The sequence below is a fragment of the Prenolepis imparis genome, unplaced genomic scaffold (genome assembly GCF_030444845.1).
Source record: "Prenolepis imparis isolate NDT839.2.m4 unplaced genomic scaffold, iyPreImpa1.0 SCAF_738, whole genome shotgun sequence".
Lineage (NCBI taxonomy): Eukaryota > Metazoa > Arthropoda > Insecta > Hymenoptera > Formicidae > Prenolepis > Prenolepis imparis.
Genome location: NW_028141896.1, coordinates 1 through 11,859, shown reverse-complemented (window position 1 = coordinate 11,859; position 11,859 = coordinate 1). Strand labels below are relative to the sequence as shown.

The window sequence follows — 11,859 nt, the reverse complement described above, 5'->3', positions numbered from 1 at the left end:
AAGCAGTGGTATCAACGCAGAGTACTGATCCTGACATTCCAATTGAACAAAGTGACTCAAGCGATAGTAAGTAAAAAACACGATAATTGCGTAATATATTATATTCATTCAATATGTTATTGTATTAATTCAATGTTTTATAATACAAATACGTTAGACACAATTTTTGGGAAATATTTATAATAAAAATAATTTAAAAAAATACAAAAACATACAGGAAAAAGTTTAAAATTATATTAGCATTTTGTCCCTATTAATTATTTGTAGTAGTTATTGTATATTATACATACAAAAGTTTAATAATTATATGCGAAAAAAGTATTTTTAATTTACATTTTTCTAGAGATGAGAGTAGACAATAATATTTATAAGAATATTCAGCTCAAAGCTTCTACTTCTAATACACATACTACTTGTACATCTGGAACTATAGTGAAAATTGCATCGCTATATCATAAATCTGGTTCGACTTTGAACAAAACATTAGTGAGAAAGATATTTTGATATTTAATAATTTATTATACTATCTATATGTAAATAAATAAATAGAGAGTGAGTGAGTGAGTGAGTGATGATGTGAGTGAGTGAGTGAGGGAGTGAGGGAGTGAGGGAGTGAGGGAGTGAGGAGTGAGGGAGTGAGGGAGTGAGGGAGTGAGGGAGTGAGGGAGAGAGGGAGAGAGGGAGTGAGGGAGAGAGGGAGTGAGGGAGAGAGGGAGAGAGGGGAGAGAGAGGGGAGAGGGAGAGGGAGAGGGAAAGGGGAGAGGGAGGGGGAGAGGGAGGGGGAGAGGGAGTGGGGAGAGGGAGAGGGAGAGGGAGAGGAGAGGGAGAGGGAGAGGGAGAGGGAGGGGGAGAGGGAGAGGGAGAGGGAGAGGGAGAGGGAGAGGGAGAGGGAGAGGAGAGGGGAGAGGGAGAGGGAGAGGGAGAGGGAGAGGGAGAGGGAGAGGGAGAGGGAGAGGGAGAGGGAGAGGGAGAGGGAGAGGGAGAGGGAGAGGGAGAGGGAGAGGGAGAGGGAGAGGGAGAGGGAGGAGGGAGAGGGAGAGGGAGAGGGAGTGGAGAGGAGAGAGGGAGGAGGGGAGGGGAGAGGGAGAGGGAGAGGGAGGGAGAGGGAGAGGAGAGGGAGGAGAGGGAGAGGAGAGGAGAGGGAGAGGGAGCGAGAGGGAGAGGGAGAGGGAGAGGGAGAGGGAGAGGGAGAGAGAGAGAGAGAGGAGAGGAGAGAGAGAGAGAGAAGAGGAGAGAGAGAAGAGAGAGAGAGAGAGAGAGAGAGAGAGAGAGAGAGAGAGAGAGAGAGAGAGAGAGAGAGAGAGAGAGAGAGAGAGAGAGAGAGTATGTATCTTCTATGTATGTATATACAGAGTAAAGATTACATTTGCACATACATATCATATGTCAATGTATGTCTATTCGATTTATGAAGTATATACATGGAATATATAGGACGAAAGATGGCGGTCGGTAGTGGACAGGTGGTTTTCGGAGCTCTGAGCTCTGACGGGCTTGTCGGCGGTGAGAGTGATGGTGGAGGCTGGAGGAGTGTTGGACGAAGGAAGAGGAAGGTGGGCATATGAAGATAGAGCTGGAGATGGAGTAGAAGAAAGGATCTAGAGGAAGGAAAAGTCGGAGCAAATAGAAGAATGACGGCAGGAGAGAGAGGTAGGAGGGGAGGAGGAAGGAAATGACTAAGAGGAACGGAGGCAGAAGAAAGCAGCAGAGAGGGCGCAAGGTGTATGGAGCAAAAGGAAAGAGTGTGGAAAGTAATGAAGAGGGCGCCGGCGACGGGAAGGGAGAGTAAATGAGAGTGGAACTGAGAGAAGGAAGGAGTCGGCAAGGAGGAAGCGAGATGAAGGATCAGATGAAGAAGAAGAACTAGGGAACGGAATGGTCGGTAGGGAAGGAATTGACGGAGGAGAGTGTTATCGGCCGGCGGTAGAACGAGATGCTGGGACTACAGGTGAAGGCGACACAGGAAAGCCGGCGGGCCACGTGCGCGAGCACATGTTGCGAGGGGCTAATAGTGATACGCAGTAGTGCATGGAGGTCGCATTCGAAGGACTGACAGAGAGAAAGTTTTGAGATTATGGCTTGGGAAGAGGACTGGTTGAGTGAGCTGAAGGGGATAAGGAAAGGCTTGAGCGGGATTGTGGAAGGAATGAGAGGGATTGAGAGGGAGCTGAGACTTTTGAGAGAGAGAGGAGGGAAAGCACGGGAAGAGGAGGAGAAAGAAGATGACAAGTTATAAGGCAGGGGGAGGAGGCAGCGACAGAGGAAGAGGCCGTAGGTGCAGACGCAGGTAGCGAGGAAAAGGGGAGGAAGAAGGAAGATGCTGAGAGGAGGAAGAAGGGCGAAGGGAGAGAAGAGAAAAGAGGCCGTAGAGTGTTCAGGGGTAGTGAGGGGGAGGGAGAGGAAAGTGAGGGGGCGAGCGATAAGGGGACCTATCCCCTAGGGAAAATGATAGGGGGAGATGCAGGGAAAAATAAGGTCGAAGGTGATAAGGAGGAGGATAGGATAGCAAAAGGGGGTCAAGAGGGGGATAGCTGGTGGAAGAGTGTGGAGGAAGAAGAGGAGGAGGAGGGGGGAATGGAGTTATGGAAGAAGTTAGAGGGCAGAATAGAAAGGGTAAGGAAAAAAGAGGAGGAGAGGGAGAGAGAAAGGGAGGCGAGAGAGAAATTGGAGGTGCAGGTGAGGAGGGCAAGAAGAAGGAGGAACCTGGTGTGGAGGGGGATAGAGGGGGATAGTTTTGAAGAAAGGAGTAGGCTGAAAATGCTGATTGAAAGGATCCTGGGAAGGAAGGTGATGGTAAGGGGGGTGGAGGAGAGGATAGGGGAAGGGGGAAAGAGGTGGCTGCTGGTTATAATGGAGGAGAAGGGAGATAGGGATGAGATCTTAGAAAAAAGAGGGGAGATTGGGAGAAGGTGGAGAATGGAAGTGGACGAGGATCTAACGAGGGAAGAGAGGAAAATGAAGTGGAGGATCAAGGAGAGAGCAAGGATAGAGAGGGGAAAGGGAAAAAGGGTAGAGTTTGATAGCAGGGGATTATGGGTGGAGGGCAGGGAATGGAAGTGGGACGAGGAGATGGAGGTGTGGAGAGAGGTAGAGGAGGGATAAGGTAGGAGGGGAAGGGAGGGGGAGAGGATGGAAGGGAAGTCAGGAGGGGGTGGAGATGGAGGACTGTGATCGTGTCGTATTTGGTTTGTCATGGTCTTGTCATGCTATGTCTTATTGCGTTATGATTTACAGAGGAAGGATGTGCGGAGACGAGATGTTTTGACTGAGATGAGGGGGAGACGATAGGAAGACAAGGGGAGGAGGAAGCCGCAAGGAATAAGAAGGTCAAGGATAGAGGAAGGCAGAAGAGAAGGAGAGAGGAAGGAGATACGAGAGGCGGGAGGATATGAAGAAGAAGGCAGGGGGAAGGGGAAGGGAAACGTGAGGGAGGGGGGTAAGAGATTGTAAGGATCGCATATGGCCAGGTCGTGAAGGGGAATGAGAATACGTTGTAAAGGTTCGGGACCGCTCCTTAAAAGCGCCTTCAAACCCTGATTAGGGACGAATAAACACATCTAATCTACGTGGAATATATAAATGTATATACAATGTATATACTAAGTATATTATTTTAATGTTTATTTGATATGTAATTTATATACAGATGTACATACACAGTATGTACATACTAAATGTAAAATGTATATACAGAATGTATATGTTACAGGCAAAGTCCGCAAGTTGTGCAGAGCCGACATCGCCCGGGCAATGTCGGCTCTGCACAACTTGCGGACTTTGCCCGTAACATATATACATAGATTGTACTAATCATGTGCATATGTATATACTATGGATCTATTATGTACATAGTTCCGGTTACATTTGCATATACTTTTCACATACATTGTATGTGTATTTGCTAAATGAGGTATATACATGGAATATACAATATACATAAATGTATATATACTGCATATACTATGTATATTTTAATGTTTTATGGGTACAAACAAAAAATCTAATTGCATATATTTTCCTTCTTTTAGGGTTTTTAGACAAGGCATTATAAGGAATATCCCTCTAGACATACCAATAGATGAAATAAAAAGAAAATTAAAGGGTCCATTTGAAATCGAAGACATTAGAAGGCTCAACAGGAAAATTACTGCCTTTGATGAAAACGGCGTGGGCAAGGTGAGTTATGTTCCCTCGAGAACAATAGCCATTACTTTTAAAGGTCAATCCTTACCCAAATATGTCCACTTACCCCACACAGCAATGGAAATCTGTAGGATATACTGAAATTATCGTAAATATACGAAATATATCTCAATTTCCCGAAAATGTTATCAGTATATTACAATAAGTAAATTATAAAAATATTCCCATATAAGATATTCAGGAAATATCTTATCCCGATGTGAGTAAATGTGTAAAATACTTGGAGACATACTAAAGATGTCTAAAACAGATATATTTCAGGATAGGATATATTTCAGATGTCTCTAAGATGTCCCTTTTTTATTTTTTTGGGGGATATGAGATTTATATAGGATATTAATAAATGTATGTATTGTGTATGTAATGTACGCATTCTGTGTGCAGAAGTCATTACCGGCGCTTACGGTTTTTTATGTGTGTGTTTGAAGCCTATTTTTGAGATCAGGTCAGATCTTTGATGTCTGACAACAAATAAAGTGAAGTTCTGGCCATCAAGCATAGACTTTTTAGTGATTAGCAAAGGCCTATTGAAGAATTGTGAATTAAACTACTGAAGAAGAAAAAGGTTCTTTATGTGCCATGTACATGCCACGTGCCATAACCTCATTATTTATCTATCCACGGACTGAATTAACCTATCGAATCTACTACGCTAAATTTATTAATTTTTGTATTTATCAGCTTTTTAAAGGTATCGTCATTGGAATATTATTATATAGATATTATATATAGATGTAACGTGCCGTTTTCCCGATACGGCTGAGATCTCTCAGTCGGAATCACAGGGTTCGGGAAGGGCTCTCTCTCAAAACACAAGACCAGTCAGTTCAAAATAAAATAAAAGAATATATTTTTAATTGGTGTAGCGTGTGTTTTACATGGGTGTGTAGGTATGTATAAATGTGTATGTAAACGCTCGCGTGGGTGTGCTGTTAATTATTCGTATAATTTGTTGTATAAAAGTTCGTGTCAATAGGTGCGTGTCGATATTTATATACTTTCGTATAAACGTGCGTGTCTAATAATCCGGGATGTGTGTTGATACGCTTTTAAAGGGCCGGTCCGTTAGACGTCCCAGGATCGGTGTTTATGTCTGCGCTAGCGGTGACGGCGCGGTCGGCGGGGCACGGTGGGGTAGAGAGCGCGTGGTGATGGTACGCGCGCTTTTCTCTCCGGGCTCTCTCCGGCGAGCGTTCGATATATCGAATTGCCGCGCAACGGTCTTATTCGCGGGTTCCGTGGACTTGATTATTTCGCGGAGGATGGGGTCCCGTGGATGGTCTCCGGCGACGAGAACTCCCGTCAAAGGCGGGGAACTCCCCACCTCCATTATTTAATGCCGGGACCAAGGTCAGTCGGAAAACGGACGCCTCCGATAATTGGGAACTTCCCAATGGAGACCGGGTACTCCCGATCACCGCGGTCCGGGGTTGTAAGCGGGGAAGGAGCGGTGCGAATCTGGACGGGAACTCCCGTCGGAGGCTGGGTACTCCCTACCTCTCTCGGTATTCGCGAGTTATGAGTTCGGGATCTGGTCGAGGTATTCTAATAGTTTACTGGAGCAGGAAACTGGAATGAATCCGCTTTAACCGACGCCGGCCTTTTTATATGGCCCTTCGGAGTGGTTCGGGTGACGTCGGTTCTTCTCGGGATCGTCTCGTCGCGATCGGCGCGCTACGGAGTGGGAGACGATACCGAGGGGCGGCTGTGATAACGGCCGTGTTTCCGGGATTGATTTAAAATGTGGCGCATCGCGCCTGCTGCACTGCCCGGCTGGTGGTCGCCGGGCGCAGCCTTCCGGCGGTAGTTGGCCGGGTAACGGGGTATCGTTACATAGATATATAGATTATTTTATGAGAAAACATTAATTTTGTTAATTACTTTCAGAGTGAAAGTTAATATACTCAACTATGTAAAAAAAGTTGTATTTTTCACAATATATTTTAAAATATATTATTTTTATTTTGTGAAATTTTTCATTTTATTATGTCAATTTTGTATAATTTCAGATAAACTACTAATATCTAGATTTATTACAGCAAAAGTTTTTAATATTCATATCAATTTTAGTATATTGGTATAAAATTGGCTTACTGAGCAAACTATACTAATATACTAGTTGATATGCATATTAAATAAGTAAATTAAGCCGATATTATTATTAAAAATATTCTTCCACATAGATCCCGAATAACTACCATAATCATCCTTAATATATTTATATAATATACTTGCGATATACATTTCAAGATTTTACTGTAAGCGGCAATAGTCGGAGATCTCAGGAATAACGTAGAAATATATTTCACTGAAATTTGTGATATCTCTACGTTTTCTTAAGTGCGGACATTAGTATATTCTATTAATATCCCTCACATATCTAAGATTTCTATTGAATATCTTTAGGATATTGCAATATCCCGGCAGGATATCTTGACAAGATTCTACAGATTTCCATTTGCTGTGTGGGACATATGGTTAGGTACGAAGTCTTCTTCTCGGGGGGGGGGGGGGCTGGCATCTACGCGTACTAGACCCTTGCGCCGTTATATTTCATATTGGCGGCGGCGTTAGAGGTAAAATAGCTTGGCGGCGGCGAATTCGCCGAAAATTTTCTCTTTTGGCGGCGGCGTAATCGGCGAATGATAATTTATCGGCGGCGGCGGCGAACGGCGGCGTTAGTTAAAACTAAAAAGTTGAACGGGTCGCATTTATTTATCCGATAATCATTTGACCGACAATTTACTTGACCGACACCATTTGGTCGACAATACATTTGACCGACAGTATCACTTAATGGACAATTAACATGGCCGACAAGTACACTTAACCGACACGGTTATTTGACCTACAGTTCACATGACCGACAAGTATATTTAACCGACATAGTTATTTGACCTACAGTTCACATGACCGACAAGTATATTTGACCGACGCTGTTATTTGACCCACAGTTCACGGAACGAGGTCTATTGTTGTTTTGTTTTACATGGGATTTCGACTTTTCCCGCGAAGCTAAGTTTATCTCACATCCCTTGTGCTTATGGCTCGAAACGAGGTCTATAATTGTGTCAAGGTCGTACATGTGAATTTTGAATGATTTCATAGTTATAAACAAAAATACTGAAAATTGCGAAAATCCGTAGGATGGGTGTGAGCGGAATCCCTCTCCCTGTTCACACCTACCCTAACAAAACTAACTTAATTTAATCCAATTCCTAGAGATAAAGGAATAAAAAATACTTTAGTGCAAAACAAGGTCCATGTTTCTACAATTCAATGAAATTTCAATTTTAAATCAGAAGAAAGTTTCGGTTAAGTTTCGGTTAGGTTAGGTTAGGTTATATCTTTCGGAAGTGGAGGCCCCCCGTAGGGGGGGCGAAACCCACTGTGTTCACGCATGTACTTTGCAAGACAAAGCAAAGTTCACATGGGTTTGCAACTTTCCACGCGAAGCGAGGTTCAACCCGAACCTATGTGTCTAGTTTTTTGGTAGTGGAGCCCCCCGTAGGGGGGCGGAACCCACTGTGTCCACGCATACACTTTTCCACGCGAAGCGAGGTTCCACATGGGTTTGCAACTTTTCACGCGAAGCGAGGTTCCACCCAGACCTATGTGTCTAGTTTTTTGTCGGTGAAGTAATTTGTCGAACAAGTGACCGTGTCGGTTAAGTGTACTTGTCGGTTATGTGAACTGTAGGTCAAATAACTGTGTCGGTTAAGTGTACTTGTCGGCCATGTTAATTGTCGATTAAGTGATATTGTCGGTTAAATGTATTGTCGACCAAATGGTGTCGGTCAAGTAAATCGTCGCACAAATGATTGTCGGGGAAATGTACTAGACCCACTATTAATACATAAGATTTCGAATATTATTGTAAAATGATAGCTTTACAATTATGCGATAAAGAGATATTTTCTTTAATAATTTAATCAATTATTTAAAGTTATTTCAATTATCATAATAATATGTAAATATGTCCAATTAATTAAATTATTCGTAAATTGTCATATATCATAATTAGAAAATATTAATTTGCCATTACACAATTCTTTAGTAATATTTATATTATTAACTTCAACTTATTTTTTTACGGTAAAATAGATAATTTATTGTAAATAATATTTTATAAATTTATAATGTCAATACATTCAAATTCAGATAGATATAAATTTTATCACAGCTTAGCCTACCTTTATTTTTAAGTAAACTCGATAACATTTCTAATGTACTATTCCATCTAGTTGATACATCTTTATGTAATCCTGAACATGTCACAAATGAAGGAAAACCTTGAGCATACGAATGCTCATTACTTTTGAAAAGTGTGAAATCAAATCTTGCATCAGCTTCTAAAATCTCTTCCAAATTTTCAGCATTGTCTAATATATTATTAATGTCCTCTTGCTGAGTAATTTCTTTTACTCTTTCAATATCGTAAGTTTTAAAAGCAAGAATTTTTATAATACTTCTAGCTTTAGCTATAAGACTATTAACGTCTGGTAATTTAGAAATGGTGTCTACCATCACTAAATTATGGAGTCCATGTGCAATACAAGGTACCCTGTCAACTTTCATAAGTTTTGCAGCTTTAATCATATTTGATCCTCCATCAGTTACGAGAGTTATAATTTTGTCGTTTAAGTTAAATTCTGTTAGTACTTTTTTTAATTCTTCAACAATATTATCTGCTGTGTGAGGATGTGGTAAGAAACTTGTTTGTAATGTACATGACCTCAACTGTGTTTCTATAGGCGATATCCAATGTAAAGTGAAAGTCATAAATGGAATATGACGATAATTATCAGTCCACGCATCCATGGTTAGTGAAATTGCACTTGGATTATCCTCATTTATTTTTGTTTTAACAGCACATATGCAATCATTATATACCCTTGTGAGTGAATGACGAGATAATGTACTTGGATGTGGCAGATCCGAATCATTTTGTACAACACTATGTATTTTTAAAAAGTCTTTTAGCCCATCTTTTTCAGCTTTAAAAAACGGAATGAGATCTATACAAAACCAGATAGTCATGCTGTCACTTAGCTCTTTTTTTCTCTGTAATTTTTGAAGATTTGGATGATTGTTCAGATTGTCCATAAGAATGAAAAAATCTCTTAATGTTGGCTCTTTGATTTGACAAAGGTGTTGATTTTATCTTATGTTCTTCTGTTAAATGGGCAATTAAATTTCCAGTACTAACTGTTTTTTTATATCTACATATTTTTCGTCCATCAGGATGCATAAAATACATCTTACAATATACGTGAAATCTGTCTACTACAATACTTTTTTCACTATCTTTAAGCATGTCAAAATGCTCTCTAGCGATACTTCGAGTACGAGTGGTATTTTCAATACTCACTACAAGATTTTTCTTTTTTTTTCAGTTCACTAGTATTATCAATAATTTTATCTGGCTCATCAACATCGTTTTCTGCACATTCATTATTATTAGGTGACATTTTGCTTTACAAACTGCCTGAAAATAAAAATACTGCCATCATTAAGTCATTCTTATCTAATTTTAACAGAACATAACATAGACTACATGAATGCATTTAATTTTATTTGCTATAGAAAGAGTATATATTAATTCATAACATCACAATAATAATTTTCCTACTATACAGGATGTTTCAGACCACCCGTACCACCCATTTAAAAACTAGAGAAGTGGTTATTTCAAAAAAGTAAAAACATTTTCTTTATAAATCGGGTGCGCTTTATCGAATGGTGATATTTTCAACTTCTGGTTCCGGCCGGAAATAGGCGATTCAGACCGGAAGTGCATTTTTTTAAATGGAACATGGTATTTTTTATTGCAGATTCGGATTCTATGCGAAAAAATATGAAACTTTTGTACGAAACATTTTTTCGAAAAATGTCATTTATGTCCTTCAAACAACCTTCAAAATGTGTGTTGGCAAAAATAACGTTTCTGCATTATCTGCTCTCGGCATAACCCAGGATCTACGACGAGGACGTGGCAGATATCAGATCCCGTGTGTGTGTTTGTGTGTGTGTGTGTTTGTGTGTGTGTGTGTGTGTGTGTGTGTGTGGGTGTGTGTATGTGTGTGTGTGTGTGTGTGTGTGTGGGTGTGTGCATGCGCGCGCGCACCTCGTAGGGATAAGGACCCTGTGGTTCGTCGCTTCCACAGTAGTTAACGACTCCAAACCCTCCCTACGGTGTGTGTGTGTTTTGTGTGTGTGTGTGTGTGTGTGTGTGTGTGTGTGTGGGTGAGTGGGTGTGTGGGTGCGCTGATATGGCTAGATGTGATTAGGCCTGATGTTCGAAATGTCCACCGTTTGCTTGAATGCAATTAAGTACTCTCTTTTCGAAATCATTTGTAGCATGAAAAATTTCATCAGCATCTAGAGAACCAATAGCGTCACGTATTCTACGAATCATATCATCTCTTGTCGTAGGGCGTCCAATTTTACTTTGCTATGTTTTTGTATCTCTGATAAGACAAGACAAGCTCAGCAATATATTATGTTCAAATCTTTTGTCAGTATTGAACATTTACATATAAAATACGTGACAAGCATTTCATACATACTAATACTTTGTCTTGTCCTGTATGATGTTTTTTACGTCAGATACTGCCACGTAAAGAGTAAAAGTAAAATTGGATACGTCAACAACCGCGAAACTTTCATCAGAAAATAAATAGTGTAACAAAATTCTCATTGACCAACCGTGTCCTATTCAAACGCAGAAGCGTTAGATATGATGCTTATTTTAGGTGAATGTGGTGGTCAATTTAGAGTAGCTGCGAGGTTGTGGCAAGAACGATACCCAGATCGCACTCCTAATTCGCACAATGTTTTTTCTCGTTTGTCTAAGCGAATTACTAATAAAGGTATTATTCAACCTGATCATAATAAAGGTAGACAAATTCGACGTCAAATTAGGGACGAAAGGACGCCAGAAATTCTTGCATTCGCTCAATTGCATCCCCATGAATCCTTAAAGCGTGTAGAACAAGAATCTGGTGTTAGTCGTAGTACAATTTGGCGAATTTATCATGAAAACAAGCTGCATTCGTACAGAATGATTCTGCATCAAGCATTGACGATTGCCGATTTTAGAAACAGACTCGAATTTTGCAACTGGATACGCCAACAACCGCGAAACTTTCATTAGAAAATAAAATTTTCTGATGAAAGCACATTTACGAGTGACGACTCTGTAAATACTTGGAACTGTCGTTACTGGGCACAAGGGAATCCTCATTGGTTTCGAGAAATAGACCATCAACATATTTGGAAAATCAACGTTTGGTGCGGAATTGTTGAAAAACATATTTGGACCGTTTTTCTTTGAAGGAAATCTAAACGGTGTTCGGTACGCTAATTTCCTCGAAAATGATCTTCCACCTTTACTTGAAGATATTCCTCTACAATTACGCCTAAACATGTTTTTTCAGCAAGATGGGTGCCCAGCGCATACATCTAGAGTTGCCCGTGAACGACTAAACGACATGTTTCCAGATAAATGGATAGGCAAATATGCCCACATAATTGGCCACCACGATCACCGGATCTAACTGTTCTCGATTACTATTTGTGGGGAAGAGTAAAAGATCTGGTATACCGCGAACGCCCTACGACAAGAGATAGTACTCTGCGTTGATACCACTGCTT

General features: G+C 40.9%; 1 pseudogene; it reads right to left on the bottom strand.

The window, feature by feature from the left end:
* Nucleotides 1-8,396: 8,396 nt before the first annotated feature.
* LOC145948824 (uncharacterized) lies at nucleotides 8,397-9,586 on the bottom strand (annotated as a pseudogene).
* Between the last annotated feature and the right edge of the window lie 2,273 nt (nucleotides 9,587-11,859).